This window comes from Gossypium hirsutum, chromosome A06, assembly GCF_007990345.1.
Source record: "Gossypium hirsutum isolate 1008001.06 chromosome A06, Gossypium_hirsutum_v2.1, whole genome shotgun sequence".
Taxonomy (NCBI): Eukaryota; Viridiplantae; Streptophyta; class Magnoliopsida; order Malvales; family Malvaceae; genus Gossypium; species Gossypium hirsutum.
This window is the reverse complement of record NC_053429.1, coordinates 60,519,029-60,525,418: the sequence shown is the minus strand read 5'-3', so window position 1 is coordinate 60,525,418 and position 6,390 is coordinate 60,519,029. Positions and strand designations below refer to the sequence as shown.

The 6,390-nt window shown below is 33.8% G+C and overlaps 1 non-coding gene across 1 annotated transcript; it reads right to left on the bottom strand.

Annotated features, from left to right (window-relative positions):
• Positions 1 to 5,800: 5,800 nt before the first annotated feature.
• LOC121231426 (small nucleolar RNA R71) lies at positions 5,801 to 5,907 on the bottom strand. The gene has a single exon (XR_005929484.1). It is a non-coding gene; the product is annotated as a small nucleolar RNA R71 (small nucleolar RNA).
• Between the last annotated feature and the right edge of the window lie 483 nt (positions 5,908 to 6,390).

Sequence of the window (6,390 nt, the reverse complement as noted above, 5' to 3'; positions counted from 1 at the left end):
TGTTTTAGATCAACATGTTTTATATTAGAGTTTTTGATGATTTTGAGTAATTAGGACTAAATTATAAAAATAATTAATTGAGGGACTAAAATATGAAATAAATGAAATATATGGACTAGTATGAATATAAGGAAGATTCGGCCTAGCTATGTTGTTGTGAGATTTTGCATATTTCGTGTTTTATGCAGTAGGGACTAAATTGTGAAAAATGTGAAATATTATGGGTAAAAGTGTAATTTGACCATTTGTGTGTTTTTGGATGAATTTGACTGAATATTTGATTGAATATTTGATTTAATAAGTTTAATTTATATTAATTAAGATCAAGAAAAGAGAAAATCAGATTTGGATCGAGGAAGACCAAAATAGTCAAATAATCGATTAATACTATTCGTCGATATCCGAGGTATGTCTTTAACCAATTAAACATCGTTAATTTTGAATGTAACTTAGTTTAATATGATGATTTGAAATTCATAGATTTATAGTAGAGTTAGCTGAATATGATTAAGCATGGAAATAATGTATTTGAGTTTTATTCGACTAAGATATAACATTTGAAAGTTCGAATGAACTATATGGAATATCTGGAATTTTTGATATATGAATTGTTTATGAGACAACTTTATAACAGTGATATTCGGGTTTTGAGCCTAGCAGGCTTATTGCAAGTGTATAAAATCAGACTTTGAGTCTAGCAAGCCTTGCGCCAATGTGTGATACAGGCTTGGGCCTAGCAGGCTTTATGCTAGTGAATTATTATAAGTTTATGCCTAAAAGACTTTATGCTGATGTGGTAATTGAATACGTTAAACGAGCTAAAATGATCAGGTACGTGATAGTTGGTTACCTATTTGAAAATAGGGTGAAATGATTTCTTAATATGTGATGAAAAAGGATACATGAAGTTGTTGTAGTATATGTGTTAATATGAGAAATATATTAGGCCTTATAGTTGTATATGATGTAATGTTAAAGTTTGAGTGATGAATCTATGTCTATAAATATATATGTATATTCGATTATATAAGACAATTGATAAACCGTAATTTATACATATTTTTATCCCATGCTTAGCACATTTATGGATGATTTCTCCTTAGATTTGGTGAATTTGATGCTCCTAATCCTTTAATTTCATGTTTTATGCTTAGGTGAGCATAAGTGAGTAAAAAGAGCGAGAAACGGGCTAAAAACGAAGAGAATGAGCCAACATGGGAAATCAACACGGTCTGGACTTCCTCACATGGGTAGGCCACACAGCCGTGTCCATTTCGCAGAATCGAAGCACGACTCACACGGGCAGACCATACGCCCGTGCCTATTTAACAGCCTTAACCACGGTCTGAAGCAATCACACACGGGTGTGTCCCAGTCGAGCCCAAGTATAGTCCTATTCAGAAAAGGGCACTTTTGAGGGCTCTTAGGCATTCTAAAGCCTATTTAAACACCTAAGGAGGCACTTAGAAAAGAACACATGGGGTAGGAGGCAAAGAATTACTCAAGGAAAGCCGATTGATCCATCTCAGAAGCCGGATTCATCGCCAAGACTAAAGATCTTCCTTCAATTTCCTTCAGGATTTTTTGGGTTTTCTTTATGTTTTGTTATCTTTATTCTTTTGAGATGTTTTCTTTCGTAATTATGAACTAAACCCCCTAAATACCTAAGGGGAATGAAACCTAAGACGGATCTTACTATTATTATTTGAATTGTATGATAAATATTTGACTTGTTCTTAATTATGTGTTCTTAATTGTAACGCCCCCTTACCCGAGACCGTTGCCGGAGTCTAGCATGAGACATTACTAAACTTATTTTAACATTTAAACAAGTTCAAACAATTCTCGTAGTAAATTGTCTATCTGCGTCACAGTCGCTAAAAAAAATCATATCTCAAGTTATGAAACTCAAAATCAAATTCCATAAAATTTCCCTGAAACTAGACTTATATATCTACTTACTGATTTTTTCTAGAATTTTTAGTGGGTTCAATTAGCACATTTTATTAGTTAAAGTCTCCCCTGTTTCAGGGTTTGGCTACTCTAAACCCTATGTACTATGAATCAAATTTCTTCCTGTACAAAGATCCAATGACCATTTCGTTTGTTTCTATTAAAAATAGACTCAATAAGGAATCCATACATATAAAGTGTGAGTCCTAATTATTTTTACACAATTTATGATGAGTTTCTAAAGTCAGAACAGGGAATCCAGAAATCGCTCTGACCCTGCTTCACCAAAACGTAAATATCTCATAAAATACAACTCTTTTACCTATTTTGTTTCTTCCACATAAAAATAGATTCATGAATCTTCAATTACATATTTTATTCATTATATAATTCTATCTCTACTATATTTAGTGAGTTTTCAAACTCACGTCACTGCTGCTGTGTGATTCTGTTTTATAGCCAATTTCACCATTTTATGGATTTCCATAGATTAGTTAGCACATAAAGCATACGTGTTATCAAATATAATCTTGATTAGCCACTCCAATAGCTAATCATTCTCTAACATTTCCATGCCATCCATGAGCCATATCATAAGATTATATACACAAAATGATTATAATGCTATACATGCCATATTCCCGAAATATACAAGTCATTATACCGAAATAGGTTGTTGATAGTGTGAGCGCGCCTCCGACCATTCCCGATCTCCTAGCCGGCTTGACAAAACTACAAAGAATAGAGAGGAGGGAGTAACCATAATTGCTCAGTAAGTTCACATGTAAATAGCAAGTAACATAACCATGCAATAATACGAAATCCACATTTGCATAATATCACCAAAGCATTCAAATCATATTTCTTATTCATGATCCTACCGTATTATTGTTATATTGAAGTCTCAACCCGAGGGTTAAGTACATACCTGTACAAATTTTCTCATTCACCACACTTACCAACATGTCACTTTCGTTTTAGGTACTCACCTTATCCACTTAAGATTTACCCGTTGAACACATCGGAATATGATTCGAATACACGGATTTCATGCACAAAGTGCCATACCCGTAGCTAGACAAACTCAATAGCCTGCGGAAATTATGTAGCCAAGCTACCATGTAACCCGCCTATAAGTGAACTCGGACTTAACTCAACGAGCTCGGATGCCTAGTTACATCTCAATGAGCTCGAAACTCAAATATCTTAGTGACATGTCACTTGTATTCTAATCTATTCCCAAGGTTAAAACGGGCTTTTCCTCAATCACACATCTTTGCCGTCTTCCACGGAATGCCAGAACCGATACTTGGTAGCATTTCATATTTATCAAGTAGCTCACATAATTTGCATATTACTAAATAATAATCCACAAAGCATAATATTTCATGATAATAATCATCATATCATATAAATAACATTAAATTACTTAAAATGACAATTATGTTACTACATTTACACCTGAACTTACCTCGGTACAAAATAAAGAAATTTTGCAATTTAGTCCACAATCTTTTTCTTTCCCCAATCAAGGTCGATTCCACGTCTTTCTTGGTCTAAAATTAAACATTTAGCTGATTTAATACTCACATTTATCAAAATAGTCCTTAACTCTAACTTTGGAAAAATTACGATTTTGCCCCTAAACTTTTGCATATTTACACTTTTTCCCCAAAGCTCAAAAATTAATTTTTTTTCCAAAATTATTATGTTTTATGACATTCTCATCATTTTTCTCTTCTATGGCAACATCAAATTCTCACTCTAACATGTAGTTATAAACATTAGGTATTTTTACCGATTATGTCATTTTACTTGTTTTCACGTAAAATCGTTTAGCAAAAGTTATTTAACACAATTTAAAGCTTTATATTCTACCATAAAACATCAAAATAAACACATTTCACCTATGGGTATTTTTCCAAATATAAACCCTAGGTTAAATTATTGCTAGAATAAGCTAAATCAAGTTACCGGGACTCCAAAGACGTAAAGAACATTAAAAACAGGGCTTGGAATCACTTACTATGGAGCTTGGAAGCTTGAAACAAACCCTAGATATAGAGAACCCTTGAAATTGCATCGTAATGAAGAACATGGACATATTTTGCCATATTTTTCCTTTTTTTAATATTTTAATTACCAAATGACTAAAATACCCTTCATTAAAAACTTTGGTTATTTCTACCTATGTATGTCCACGTCCATGAAAACCTAATGGTATAATTACCATTTAAGGACATCTACTTCAATTATGCTCTTCAATTAAATCCTTTAACATCTAAAACTCATATTTATCAACTTTTGCAATTAAGTCCTAATAGGCAAATTAGACATGCAATTCATGAAATTTTCTATCGATATTCTAACACATGCATCTAATCACTCAATAAATTATAAAAATTAATCGAAATAAATTTTTCTACTTCAGAATTGTGGTTTCAAAACCACTATTTCTGTTTAGGCCCTAATTCGGGATATCACATTAATATTCCAAGATATTGATTCAAGTTAATGCGCTTATTCAAAGGAGCAAAAGTCCTTGTCTAAGAGTAAATTTGTCGTAATTAAGTGGAGTTGATTGCACTACTAGAGATAGGGTGACAAGATTTTTCCAAATTAGGGTGAAACCTAATAAGGGAGTCCATAGATCGAGTTAATGCAACACTAGGGTGTCAATTAGAAAGAGATTTCAATTAATCAACCTAGGGTTAGACATTATTAGTCTCGAGAGAGATAATAATATAACTTAGGGATTTCTATGAATCAAGTCAAATGAATAAATTGTCTGATTAAGAGTTAAATAACAAGTAAAGTCTAGGTGGATTTTTCTTTGGTATTGTCTTAATCAATCGAGTTTTCCCAAAAGCTTTTCCCCAATTTTCTCTCTGTGCACCCTTAGTTTAGTTAATTAGTTTAGATAAACAAATCCCTTAATTTTTAGGCTAGATAATAAAAAGAAAGTAATTACTAGTACTCTTGGTTCCTTTGGGTTCGACAATTCGGTCTTGCTAAAACTATACTACTGATCGATAGGTACACTTGCCTTCATCGTGATAATAGTTAGTTTCAAGAACGATCAATTATAAATTTTTAAAACCTATCGCGAATATCATGTATCAAGTTTTTGGCACCATTGTCGGGGATCTAAGATATTAGGAACATTTGATTTTTATTACTTTAGCCATTTTACTTTATTTGCAATTTAAAATTTTATTTTATTGTCTAATTTTCTCTTTTATTCACTTCTGGTAGTTTTTTTATAGTGTATGACTAGAAGAAACCCGTCGGGACCATTACTTTTTGACAGTGAGATCGATTGCACAGCTCGCAGAAACCGAAGAGAAATAAGGCGAAGCTTAAAATACACAAAGGAAGAGCAAGAGGATGGTATTCAAACCACAACCGAGGAGATGGCTTAAAATCAGGAAAATTCGCTACCTCCTACGATTACCGCTGATCCAGTAAATCAGAATCATGCTCCGTACACTATGTATGATTATGCTAAACCAAATTTAACAGGAACTGGGTCGAGTATAGTTAGGTCCACTATTGCTGCAAATAATTTTGAACTGAAACCTAACATGATTCAAATGATACAGCAATTTGTTCAGTTTGATGGTTTGCAGGATGAGGATCCAAACAATCACTTGGCAAATTTTCTAGAACTCTGCGACACATTTAAAATCAATGGCGTCTCTGATGATGCCATTCGCCTTCGGTTGTTTCCTTTTTCATTGGGGAACAAAGCTAAACAGTGGTTGAACTCGTTACCATGAGGGTCAGTCACTACTTGGGAACAAATGACCGAAAAGTTTTTACTAAAATATTTTCGGCTAAAACGGCTAAATTAAGGAATGATATCTCTTCTTTTGTACAGATGGATTTAGAAACACTATATGATGCATGGGAAAGATACAAGGACCTGTTGAGAAGGTGCCCTCACCATGGGTTACCACTCTGGCTACAGGTTCAAACGTTTCACAATGGGCTGAATCCTTCGACTAGACAAATGGTTGACGCAGCCGCTGATGGGACTATCAATAATAAGACACCTGAGGATGCTTATGAATTTATGGAAGAGATGTCACTAAATAATTATTAGTGGCAAGTCATGAGGACAAAGCCAACGAAAGTAGCCAGCGTTTTTAATGTCGATTCGGTCACCATACTCTCTAATCAGGTAGAACTTTTGAATAGAAAATTTGACGGTTTTCTTGGTTCTTCATAGGTTCACCCAACAATGCAATGCAATGCAAGTGGAGGAGGAACGAGCAATTCAGAATACCCAACTTATGGCCACAACATGGAAAATGAGCAATTAAATTATATAGGTAATAATTCTCGACCTCAAAATAATCCCTATAGCAACACTAACAATGAAGGATGGAGGAACCACCCAAATTTCTCATGGGGAGGCCAAGGGAATCAGAGACT